General features: G+C 48.1%; 1 protein-coding gene across 2 annotated transcripts in view; it reads right to left on the reverse strand.

Annotated features, from left to right (window-relative positions):
* SETBP1 (SET binding protein 1) overlaps positions 1-10,466 on the reverse strand; it is a 356,358-nt gene extending 345,892 nt beyond the window's left edge. The window contains exon 1 of one of the 2 annotated variants that reach the window (XM_066353555.1): positions 9,427-10,466. The gene's annotated coding sequence lies outside the window, so the exon portion shown is untranslated. Of the gene's footprint in view, positions 1-8,798; positions 8,871-9,426 lie in introns of those variants that run through there. The other variant, XM_066353557.1, reaches the window with a different exon arrangement.
* Between the last annotated feature and the right edge of the window lie 3,143 nt (positions 10,467-13,609).

Below are 13,609 nucleotides of genomic sequence, written 5' to 3' on the forward strand. Positions count from 1 at the left end.
CAACCATCTGATCCAGCAATTGTTTTGCTTGTTGTCAATTGAACATAAAGTATAATCTGACACAAGTTTGTGCTTCTGCCACATAAGAGATGCTAGGCAGACCAGAGAGCTAAACAAAGATTAGCTCCGTTTTCCTTCCTTTATATTTCTTATTCAGCGTCTTGAACTGTCATTTCAACATTGCATTTACTGCAACTTGCACATGTATTTCCCCACTTACGCATCCAACTCCTAGAGAGGAACGCGAGAGAGCTCTTCTGTTTCTCAGAGTGGCTGACCCTCCCATATTCTGGATCTTATATATATTTTTGGTTTTTGTTCTAAAGATAACTCTTTTGAACTCCAGACTAAAGAGCTGGTAGTTGACAAGAGCAGGGGCGGGTTGAACAGACAGATGTCAGGGTTGTCTCGTGTGTGACAGGTGTGGACGTTCTCTGATAGAGCACCTTTGTGAAAACTACACCCTGAAAACCCCAGCTCCTGTCTCAGTTCTGGGGAGACATAGCCTCGGTCTGTTTCTCATGGGCCCCCATCCCAGCTGTCCTGCTGCCTGCCACTCCACAAAGCCCTGGTCTCTGGGAAGTGGTCTCCTTTCTACCTCTCCATTCTCAGGGTGATTATCTCCCCTGCTGCTCTCCTGAAGACAGGCCCTTTACTCAAGATCAGCCCAAGCCCCACCTACCCCTTCCTCTCTCCTAATCTGAGCAACTGCGGGGTGCTGGCCTTCCCTGTGCTCTCACTGAAGTTTGGTTACTGAGCCCTAGGTGACTTCGCTGTGACTCTACCACACTGGTTTTCGAGAGCTGTTCTGGTGTCTCCCACTAGACTGACAGCAGAGACAAGGTCCTCTCCATCCTTTAGGGTCCGGCTCATGTTTAAATGTCAACGAGCAAACAAAGTTTGCTGAATCAGTGGATTGAAGAATTGATGAGTTTGAACAAAAGCTCTGGGCAACTAGACTGAGTCCAATTTAGAGGGCCCTGCATTTTCTCCTTCGCACTGTGAGCTCAGACCACCACATCGCCTGCTATGGGTGGCCAGCCCGTCAATGTCATTCAGTTGGACCTTCATAATCAGGGCTGCCCTGTCCCTGTCACATGCAATACATGTTGGTAATTAGCAATCCTTTCTTGTGGCAATTCCAAATTCACATTCAAATTCTGTCCCAAATTCACATTCAAATTCTGTCCCACCTCTGCTCCTGTGCAGAAGCTACTCCCCCGCCAAGAATGTCCCCTTCGCCCAATTCTGTTGTCAAACTCCAAAGCACACCCTCCTCAAAGCCTTCCCGGACTGCACCCTCGCCCTGGTCACACAAACAGCATCACTCCACTGAGATCACACTCTCACTGTGGCTACCGGCTGATGCTTTCCATCTGAGCTGAGCACAGCTCGGCAGACATACTGTCCACTCTTCAAAGGTGAAAGCTACATCTCACACCGGACCTTTCCCGCCCAACAGCGCCAGGAACAAGGTCTCACATAAGCTGCAGTGCGGAGGCTTTAATAAATATTTGAGGATCAAAAACCCAACTGTAATCGAGCTCTGGAGTACAAAATAATGAGCAGAAAGGAGGCCCATAGGGCTTTCACATCAAATCATCCCTTTTAGCCACCATTATTAATCAATACTTTAAAAAAAAAATCAAAGCTCTCATTGTTCAAATAATAATAGGTCACAGACACAGCCACCAACAACTGCAAGGGGACTTGCCACCCAGATTTCATTATTTTGCTGCAAGCACAACAACAGCACCGATGCTTCTGACGAGCATGCTGAGGCTGCTATGCTGGGTATCAACTGCAGCGGCTGCAGTCCCACATCTCTCCAGCTCCAAGTTCAAGTCCCAATCAGCTTCTTTCTACTGAGAGAACTGCCCGTCTCTGGCAGAGAGAAGGAATAATGAAGAAATTCCTTCTCGTTCAGGCTAATAGTGTCACATACTCCCCTCACCCCCATCCCAAGTCCTAGGGTAAAAGCAATTGCAGCAACTCAGTAGCTTGCAGAACTTCCTTCTTCTTCAATATCCAACCAGTGTGCTCCTAAGTAAGTTAGAACTCTGGTAGAACTTTCACAGGGCCCCAGGTCAAAGCCCAACTTTTCTAATCCCACCTCAACCCAAAGTACAGAGGCCTCTCCCTGGCATTGGACAAACCGTGGGTACTCCTTTTGGTCTCAAAATGCATCCACACAAACTCGCTAGTAGTTACTGAACACAGGCCACGGCAGGGCACACTTTGCTGTGGGCATTAGAAAGACAGCCCAGGAGCACAGGCATGGCCACAGTCTTCATGCTCAACGTACACAGAAAACTAACACCCAGCCTCCTAGCTCCATGAGGTTCATGAAAGAACCAAAGAGGAGATTCCAGATGCCTACAGGAGACAGGAGGCAGCAACAAAGCCCAATGACAGAACATATCCCAGCTTTTCTAGAAGCTGTCTGTCTATTCCATGTCCCTTGTCTCAACAAAGTTATCCCACCAAAGAGGACCAGTTTTTAAAAACGACGTAGGGAATCAATCTTATTCTTCCTTTTACACTATCCACTATGGTATTTTTTCACCCTTAGCTCACCATCCCTCCCTTCCCTTCCCTTCCCTGCCCTCCAAGTCTGCCCCCTCCCCGTTCTGAATGGAGAGCTCCTCCGGATCCCAGCCCCTTCTGTCACTTATTTTTTCCACCATAAAGTGCACAAATCCTCAGGAGGATTGCTTTAGATGGGTGTTGAGATGCCATTACATGGGGTGGAGGAGCTCTGAGCTCCAAGAAAGCTTTACATTTTCTGGGATGCTTCTAGCATTGCAGAATTTTGTATTAATCAGACTCTTTTCCCTTCACTGGGGCTCAAGTGAAGGAGTGAAAAGGCAATGGAACTAGTCCCATAGGCTAGTTCACAGGCTCATGGGCGGCCAGCCCAGTCTGAAGCCTGCCTCTCAGAAGCCCTCCCTTGGACTTCCCCCTCTGAGTGTGTCTCTGCTCAGCCTTCTTTGCCACTGGCCAAGCTCATGGTCACCGAGGAGCAGGGGAAGCACTTGGACTTACGTAGCAGAGAAGACTGCATGGTTAAGTGCCAAAATCAGTGTGGTGGACAAAAAATGCAATTGGAATTTTCAGAGAAAGTCAAGTGCTGTGTGTGCTATTGTGATGACGAGACTCTAGTAGGGACTTAATAATTATTTGATGATTCAATGAATGAGTGAATCAGTAACTGAAAGAATGTATATGTGGTGAAACATCATTAACTCTTAGGCTTTGAGGGAGAAACTGAGAGTATGTGACTGCCCCTGAAAGATAGCCAAACATATAAAAAGCCATTAACGTAAGTGGTGATTATTCACTTTGTCTAAGAGGTCTTCATTGTGTTGCTTCACAGTGCTGAGCTTTAGCATACCTTAAACGGCATTCACTTTGAACATGCTATCTTTCCATAAACTCTGTCATTCTTCATGCCCCAGAAATCATTCATTAGCAAGGGTTGGGTTTTGTGGGGGTAAACATGTCCCCTTTCACCTAGAACTCACAGCCTGGGGAGGTGGTGACAATAGAGAAGCAACACGCACAGGTTGCTCGGCAAATGCTCTGGGGACCTGGGTGAGGACCTGAGAGAGAGCTGGTCCTGTGTCCAGGAAGATGACGTTCTGTCTAGATGGGACCAATGAGGACACCGTCTGCAGGGGAGGTGGTGACGAGGAGCAAGCTGAGGGGTGTAGGCGGACGTGTGCAGAGAGTGCCTTAGGTCACCAAGAAAATGAGTCTGATGGGAGCAGAGGGCTATGAGTGTTGTGTAAAAGGGGGTTCGTGAGAAAATACTGCCAGGTGCCAGGCACAGGCTGCCACACAGGGCAAAGAAAGAGGAACACTCCAGAAGAGTCAGTGAACAGATGGACTGTGAAGGCCTTTCCCAATTCTAGAGAAATCACTGGATTTGCTAGAACACAGGTAATCATGCCATCACTTCGTTTCTTTAGAGAGGCTAAAAATTCTGTCCTGAATGTCACTGCTCAGCCACTGTAAATCCCTAATAGAGACCCCCCCTCCCCCATTTCTGCTTTGCCTCCCCTCTCTGTGTGTCTGTGTCTTTTCCCCTTTCTCCTCCTCATTCCTAACTCAAAGAGCATCACCTAAGCACCAACACATAATGAGCCCAAAGTGGATATCATCTGAGACTTTGAGTTTTAGATATGCATAGCACAGTAAGCATCCAAAAAGTCAACTGAGTTTCTTTTTTTTTTTTTTTTTTCATGAGTCAACTCCAGAGCAGAAAACAACTATTCCCTGATTGCCTTAGATCACAAGGGGCCCTGCAGGCATTTCTGGTCATCCCCAGTGGTTATTAATCTCTGGGCTATCGTGACAATGATCTCAGGACCAGTTTCCAGAGGCAGCATGGAAATCCTCTCAGAGTTCAATTACAGAAATTAGCTGGTATTATTTAATCCTCACGCCCCCTGTGAAGCAGATAGGGTAAGCATCTTTATCCCTATTTTACTGATTGGGTTACTGGGGTTCAGAGAGCTGAAATAACTTGCCGGCATCACTTAGCTGGGAAGTACAGGGGAACAGGACCCAAAGTAGATTTGTCATTTTAGGTGTGATGTTCTTCACACTTCATAGCACAGTTGCCTGGTCCCAGGTCGGACATCAACTTGTGTCATATCTGCAAGTCACTGTATCTCTGCCTCAGCTGAATTAGGACTCAATGCGTATCTGGCCTGTCTCCTCAGGACAATCAAGGGGGCGGGAGAATATGATATGAAGATATTTTTGAAAAGGGCAAAGTGTCATGCATATGAAAAGTAGTATTTTGAATGAAAAAAAAGTAAGTTGGGTTAGGGAAATATTTTTCCCAAGCTGGCAAAGTTCTGTTCACCACTCATTCCCGCTCTGTCCCCAATGCATGGAAAGGCCTCTGCATGCCTACGGGCCAGCTCAGCTGGCTCTTCCTGTAACTATTCCGCACGAGCCTGCTGATCACAATCCATCAACAGCCCCTGGGAGGTGTGGCTCCTTCCGCCAAGTGATCCTGAGGGCTTTTGGCCTGCTCACCTTCTCCATCTGACCCTGGCATCATTTGCTATGAACTGGACAGGAAGTAAACTGTGGGTTTTTAAGCCAAAGGTCATCAAAAAAAATAATGTTTCCTCAACCTTAGAGGGCACCCTCCAAGGGAGGGCAGACCAACTCTGAAAGGGAAGCTGATTCAATCTGAAGGTTTCAAACTCCCTAATGAGAACTGGAAGGGCCCTTAACAAAGTCTCAGTAACCTACTAAGGTTACCAGTTCCCCCAAATTATATCGCCCCTACTTGGTGTGTCTAAGGAGGCATCAGAATCTAATAGAAGACTGAGTGAAAAATAGAAACTAAAACCTCAGAACCAAACAAGAATGCAGGACAGCACTTCCCCGCGTTCAGGAAGTAACTCTGTGGGCATCTTGGGTGTTTCGTTTTCTGTACCAATCACGTGTTTGGCTGCCCAAAGCCTCTGCAACATTATGAAGAGTTTGTGAAACACCAGGTCACCTTTAGGAACAGCTTTAAAAGAGGCAGGACCAAACCTATGGCAATATCTATAATGAGAGTGCTCCTTACTTAATCCTGGCCCCAAAACAATTTGGGGTAACTCCCCCAGTTTCATATGTCACTAGAGAGGAATGGAATTTAATTGTTTGGTCTTTTCTTCACAGGAACCCAGGGACCAAGCACATTGACATGTGGCAGGCACTCTATGAGGACAAGAGCAGCCTCCTAAACCCCACCAGCACTATCGCGCACAATGAGTCCCTGAGCAAACTCAATGACATCATACCATTTTCTAAGGTGCTGCAACTCCTGACAATGCCGACGTGTTAATAACAATTCACCCCATTCTACTTGCAGGATCAGAACCAAAGCAGCTTGAAATGCCAACAGCAAAAATAAATAAATAAATAAATAAATAAATAAATAAATAAATAAATAAAAATTAAAAATAAATAAATAATTTATTTCCCATTCCGGTGCAGCAGAGAAAACAAGGTTCCATTGGCTGGGTCAGCCTTCAATAGCTTTCTGGTTTCAATTAAAACTTCAAGTCTCCAAGGGAAAAACTGGCATTCTGGGAGGCAGGGCCCAACCAAGTTTCAGTGTCTCCTCGGGAATCTAGGAGGGATGCCCCATCCTTCTGAGCTGCTTCTCAACTTCCTCCTCTTGCACGGGATAAAGAAGCTTCAGAGGGAGACTGGAGTACAACTAACAATAACGACCGCTCGAGAAAACTCTCCTCTTCTGGAGGCGCACCTCTGTGCCAGACAAGTATTGACCTGGCCCCTAATGGAACTGAAAGTCAAGATAATGGCAGAAACAGAATCGGGAATCCAGGGGGAAGAGCCTACCTATTTATTTCTTCTTCAGCAAGCTCCTGCCTCCTGCTTCTGACCACTGACCATTTTCAATTGAATTCTGCACTGTTTTCTCTTTCCCTCCAACCACCTTTGAGGTCAGGTGATTTACAAAGTAGCTTGCCATGAACATACAAGTGCAGGACCAGAAGCCCTCATGGCACCAAAGGCTCTGCGGATCACTCAGGGGTACCCCTAGGCTTCCCCCGTGTCAAGTCCAGAGCTGAGTCTGCCAACAGAGCCTTCCTATATAACATTCTCATGTGAACATATAAAAGATCAGATTATACTCGGTCACTTGTCTAGCCCATTCATGAACATATAAGGCAGTTGATATTTTCTCCAAGCTAAAAGTGGCCCCCTCCTAACCCACATGGCTGTCTCTCAGCCACTCTGCCTTATGTTCGCTACAAGCCTTCCCCTCCCCCACGTCCAGTTTGTTTATTCCAGTGACACATCTATTTTCCCTGCTAAAGGAGACAAGTCTGTTTCCCTCTTCTGGCTCCTGATTGCACTGGTGCACCACCTCCTCCCCCCAGTCCAGCTCAGGTTACCAGAGTGGCAAGCAGCTCTCACAGCCCAGCTCTAACACCAAATCAACTTCCCAAGACTTAGACATTTTTTTATTAATGAGGGAGGGGAGATGGCATGCGAAACAGCACTTTCAGAGTACCTGGTCTCCACAATTTCTCAGCCTACCTTCCCTGAAATTTGCAAAGATTCTGTACTCAACCACACTCCTCTGATCTGTCCTAATACCTTCCTCTTCTAGCAGGCAATTCAATTAAGCACAGAGAAAGAAGACATAAAGTCTTAGACTTGGTTCTGAAACTAGGGACTCCCGGGTCAGGGCAAAAGAAATCCTGCCTCCCTCAGGGAGTCTTGGGATAGTGGAAGCCACAGAAAACAGAAGAAGGGGGAGACTGTGACCTGGGATTGTAAACTGGCTACATTTTAAAGTGCTACAAACTTTCTCCACCCTTACACGCCTCCTGGCTAGTTGGCTCCGCCTCCCCATCCCGGCCAGACAACATCTAACTGGGGTGTGCAAAGGAAACTCTTCCAGACCGACCAGGTCTGGCCCCAGTGTGCAGACGAGGCCTGCACAGAACACCACCCTTTCTCTCCATGTCCCTCTTCTGGAGCCCACTCCTGCCTTCACCTCTCAACACACACACACACACAACACAAACACACACACAAGTGCTCGCAGATGAAGAGGAATTCAGATGGGGCACATCCACTTTACTGATGTGAACTAAAGGAGGCTAAGAGGCGGAGCTGAACTGCCAGATTGTTTTTGGTGACTACTTTATAAGGTTTTTTGTTTGTTTGTTTGTTTTATACAAACCTACAGGAAAAGCAGAAAAACAGGATGAAGAGTATAAACAGAGAATAAAAAATCATGCGAGAGAAAAACAAGTAATACCAGTATTTCTGTAAAGACCGTGGACTCCAACCAAACTTTGGGGGTGGGGGTGTGGACCGGCAGCGGGGAGGGAGGCTAGGCAGGGAAAATAGCTGCTACAGATTCCAGAATAAATTGCCCTTTGGAGGAGAGCTTCTGCAGGAATAAAGACACACACAAATTGTCCTTTTAGCATTGGACATCAACCACAAGATTATCAGGACAGTTTATTTGAAGCGGAAACACATCGGAAATCCTTCCCTCAACAGTCCTTCTAGACCTACACACCCACACAGACAACACAACACATAAAGAATCAACGCAGCATCACCGGCGATAAGAACCGGTTCCCCACACTTCCAGGACCTCTAGTCTCATCTCCTCGGCCCAATTAAACAACTTTCTCATCTCCAAACAAAATATTTCCAGTTGGATCCAATTTCAGAATTGCAGTAACTGTTGTGGGTCAGGGGAGAAGAGATGCTTGTAGCGTGTGGGGAGGAGCACAGAAGACAAGCATTTGGCAGTTACTTATTTTTTTTTTTTGAACCAGCATGCTCTACTGATCAAAAATTGCTATTACCCAACAATGCTTCCCTCACAGACAGACACCAAAAACAGCATCACCGTTATCACCATCTTGGTAAAGATCTGCCCACTCCAGTTTACCTGACTTTGTCTCTGTGGAACTTCGCAGACAGTATTTTAGTCAAAGAGATAATGGCTTGAAAGACAAAAACAATAAATCGATACTGAAGGGCTCCCTTTCCAGAGTGATTTCCCACTGGAAACCACCGATCGGGGAAGCCTGTCCTTAATTCCCAAGCCCACGGCTCCTCTAGAAACACACACAATGCGTGCTTTCAAAACAGGCATTCGTCTGCTTTTAAGGGAATTCCTGTCTTTTCAGAGTCCCCAAACCGTAGAGCATGAGAAAGAGACTCGGCTCCACTGATTAAGATTTTAAGAGAAAGACTAGCACAGAGCCACAACACAAGCACACACCAACCTTCGCCGGCTGGACCACTTCTTCCCTGTTCTTCTTTCTATTAACGACACGTTAGATTCTGATACATTCCCCCCCCCCCCCCCCCCAAATCCAACTAGGTTACAATGTAGCTCTCTAGCTCCACTTAACCTGCAAGTTACAAAGAGAAAAAAATCCTGCCGCCTTCCCACCCCTTTCCCTCTCCCCCGCCCCCTCCGAGTCCACTCCACCAACACCAAACCCGCCAGCCCTGGCAGCCGGCGGCAGGACCAAGGGAGGGTGCAAAAGGCGGGGGCTGGGGGGAATCAGATTAGGCGAAACTCAATAAGCTCCCAGCCTTCCAGCCCAACGCTTCCACCATCGCCGCCACCAACGGGCCACTCCAAATGAGCCAGCATCGCTACCCACCCGAGAGCGGGCCGGAATCGCGCCCATCCGCGGCAGCCTCGCCAGGACCCCAGCATCCCGTCTCCTTGGCCCCGTCTCCCCCTTACCGCTGGGTGCAAAGTCAAAGCCCCGGCAAGGCAACGTTAAGTTTTGCATGCAGGACACACACACACGCCGCCCCAGTCCCTGGCGTGCAGGGGGGCCGAGGTGCAGCGGGAGGCTGTGCGATGGGCTCCCGGGCCAAGGTCGTCGGCATGCTCACCCATGTCCCGGCGGCTCCGGCTCTGCTGGCCCAGGCGCTCGCTCAGATCCCGGTTCCGGTCGCTCGCCCGAGTCCCCAAAGGTGCTGCTGCGGTAACTCCATGGCAATGAGCATCTGTCAAACGGCGAGCCTCAGGTGGGCCGCTCTAGCTCGGGGGGCGCCGGGGCCCCCGAGCGCGCGGTGGCGGCAGCAGGCGCCCCGGCCGGCCCCGCGCTTCCCGCCCGGCGCGGCCGCCTCCGCCGCGCCACCGATTTATGGAGAGAGATATCAAGGGGGAAAATGGCGTCTCCGGAGCCCGAGGAGTCCGGGAGTAATCACATTCACACACACACACACACACACACACACACACACACACACACACACACACTCGCACACGGGCGCGCGACGAGCCGGCTAATTTTAGCAGAAGCCAAAAAAAAAAAAAAAAAAAATTGTATATGTATATTCCCGTCTCTCCGACCAATGCTATTTTTTTCCCCCTTTTCTTCAAAGGCTGGATTGGCGCTTTAAAAAATGTTGCCGGGTTTGGGCTCGCAGGAGGCGGCGCGCGGAGGGCGAGGGCGCTTTTGCTGAGCTGTGCAGTTCGGTCCGCGGTGCCGAGCGGCCCTGCCCGCCCGCTCGCCGGTCCGCCCGCAGTCGCTAGTGCTGCCGCCACCGCCGCCGCCGCCGCTCCATGGCCGCGCCCGCCCCGCGCCCCCGCCGCGTCCCCTCGCCGCCCGCCTGCGTCCCCGGCGAGCGCTGGAGTGGGGTCGGGCCGTGTGCCTGCCTCCCGCGCCCTCTCCCGAGTCCCGGAGTCCTAGTGAAAGGAAGGGGGAGGGTGCGGGCGGGAGAGGGGGGAGGACCGGAGTGGCCGCGCGGAGGAGCCCAGCGGGGACCGCCACCCCGCGATCTGCCTCGGAGGTGGCTCAGGAGCCCACACTGCTCGCCCAAAGGACCGGGGCGCTTCCCCGGCTGGAGCCCGGGAGGCGCAGCCAGTCAAGAGCGACCTCTCCCTCACTCTCCTCTCAGTGAATTTCGATCAATTGGAGGGAGTGGGACTCTGGCCCGGGGGGGGGGGGGGAGGAAAACAGTTCTTGGAGGCCCTCGGGGACCCCTCGCTGCCCCTCGATCCCCTCCCGCTCCCCAGCGCCCTCGCGGCCCAGTAGCTCCTGCGCTCGGGAGTCAGCCGCGGAGACTGGGCGGCCGCGGGGACCGCCGTGGGCTCGGCGCGGGTTCCCGGGCTCAACACTGCCACTATCTGACACAACAGGAGCACTGTCGGGGGGAGTCGCGCGCTGAGGCGAGAGATATGATAGGCTCTGGGAACTGGGTGCGTTTTGTTTTAACCTGGTAATTACACTTCACTTTCAGGGGTTTGTTTTTCGTTAAGCGACATGTATGCATTCAGATGCTTCTGCGCATTTTCTCGTTATTCACAAAAATTGGATACTTAGAGGAAAGACATAGAGATGACAAACGCTTGTTGGCATGCAGGTCCCTATTCAGGATGATGGAAAAGATAAGGTGGAATGTCTTCAGTTCATACAAAATATGGTGATATTTTCATCTTGCGTGTCAGTATTTGTGGGCTGAGAAGGGGAACCTTTTCAGGGCATTCAGTTGCAATCTCAGACAACTGAGCATGGGACTCCTCAGGGACATGCCTGCATTATAGGACGATATAGGACAGATAGGATCCAGAAAGGTTTGCAGGTGGTTTTGCCTAAAGACCTTGGGTAGAGTTTTCTCGGAACTCTCATTCGGAGAGGACTCTTGCTTGTCATGTTTTATAGGAGAGTTTTGGGATATTTGGATTGAGCAGTGAGTGGGGATGGCCCCCACCAACCACATCAGCAGCGGACTGCCTGGGTTGGCTGCTCCTTTGAGTCTGTCCCTCCCACTTTTCACAGAAATGGGACAAGGGGGACTGGTTGGAGTACCGCCCCAACTTCTATTTTGGGCCATGTCCTGGATGGAGTTCAGTCTGAGTTTAAATAGATAATTCTGAACCAAGTGACCTCCCTGTCTCTTTTTTTTTTCCTACTCAGAGGGATATTCTGATTGTCCACAAACATTTCTCCTGTTATTCATCACTACAAGACCTCCATTAAAGCTACCTGTCAATAGCTCTTCTTCTACCCTTTATACTGGAGCCTTGTTATTAGTGAGAAAGTGATGCTTAAATAAGAAAATTACTAGGGTATACGAGCTGATGATAAAAGCGGAGAGCAAGGCAAAAAAGCACAACGTCCAAACAATCATTCTCTGTAATCAGATTACCTTTACCCATTGGCTTGTGCACCTAGATTTCTATATCAAAGCCCACAGCAGCCTAAGATAGCATGTGGGTCATTTACTACATTCTCCAAATTGAAAAAGTGAGCCCCAGAAATCAGAAGTGTTTTACTATGAGCATATGACTACTTGCTGCTCAAATCCTTTCCCTTATGTAACCCAGGCATAGTTACAACATTTTCCCTCCTGTGTGGTGTTTCTTTGAAGAGCAACTCAGAGAAGCAAATGCTTTATTAAAAATTTCACTATAATACATGGTAAGTCTACAGAATTATAGTGCAGCAAAAGTTTATCTGAGATATCACCTAGTCAAACCCAGCATCTTAAGGCTAAGGAAAGAGGCATACAGACGCTATGGAGTGCCCAGAGTCACAAAGTTAGAGCAAGACCACAAAAAGACAGTGTCCCTTGACTTCTCAGCCAATGTTCTTTCTTTATGCATAGCCTTTTCTTCTATCATGAGAGGGGAGGGGCGGGGGAATCCTCTTACTCTTGGTGTTATATACCTATATATAAAATATACATACATATACACAAATTCATACACATCTACATATGTTACATATACTATTTTGTATATATTTATGTTTAAATATATAATAATATAATAATAAAGGATTCTTGAAAACTAAAGCCAAATGAAATGTCTATTAAAGAACTGGACCTGTAATCAAATCCTAGCTGAGAGACAGAGGAATTATCATCTTTCCCTAGTAGACCACTCTTTGGTTACCTGAGAACTAGACCCTGAAAGACAGAAAGTCTGAAGCTGGGAGAGATGTTGGCCTGGAAATTAGTGCCACACAATTTTAAGATACCTTTTCGCAGAGCCCCAGAGCTCTTGAGAAAATAAAAGAACCATCTGAGCAGCTGAAGGGCAGACACACAATGTCTCTTAGTCCTACACAGTCTCAAAAATCAACATCTTACAGTCACTCAACAAATAATTATCTAGCATGACTATAATAGTAACTGGAGATAGAAACTCAGAATTTACAACCAAGTGGGATAGACTGGCAGGCAGACTTGTAACTACATCTAATGTGTGGAAATACTAGAAATGAGATGTTTACAAAGTGCATGGGACATAGGGGCAGAAAAGGCAGTAGGAGGGCAAGGTCATATCTTCTTTAGACTTGCTGCACATTTATTATCTATTTCACATAAGTATTTCCTTTCCCCTTTGTACATTTATACCTTTTTTCCCCTTATAACCTTTTATTTTCCAACCAAAGATTGGAAAATGGGGTATTGGGCTGTGCCTCCATGGACAATGTCAATAAATGTGGGCAAGAGTAAATGTTCCTCTGCTTTTACCAAATACTGACTTTCTGCCAGGTGGGCTATTTATTGCTCTGTGTTCCAGGCATCCATGTGCCTACCTGTAAATGCCCATCAGGGAACTCCTCCCCAACCTACCTCAGACTCCACACCAGATACTACAAGGATCAGTAAAGAGATCTTTCATTCCCTACATGACTTGACAGCATGATAAAGGGCATATATGCAAGCAAGTTATGGTTCAAAGTGCAAGGTTAGGTCATTCCATTTTCACATCTCTGAGGTAAGAGCTGAAATAAATGAATCAAACCCACACATTCTTCCTTTATAAGAAGTTGGGATCAAGTAGCATAATCTGAGCCAGGTACCTCCTTACCCCTCCGCATACTCGCATGCCCGCACACATGTACACACACACACACACACACACACACACACACACACACACACACACTTCTTGGGTTTAAATACAATATTGATTCTCTCCTTTTTGGAAAATGATGTACTATTATCTAAGGTAGCACTTTCAACATATATTGTAAATCAGAATTACCTGGGAGAATTACTGTTGCTTGGGGCCCATCATGATTTAATTGGTCTTAATAATAAATGCCCTGGGTGCTTC

The sequence above is a fragment of the Saccopteryx leptura genome, chromosome 11 (genome assembly GCF_036850995.1).
Source record: "Saccopteryx leptura isolate mSacLep1 chromosome 11, mSacLep1_pri_phased_curated, whole genome shotgun sequence".
NCBI lineage: Eukaryota > Metazoa > Chordata > Mammalia > Chiroptera > Emballonuridae > Saccopteryx > Saccopteryx leptura.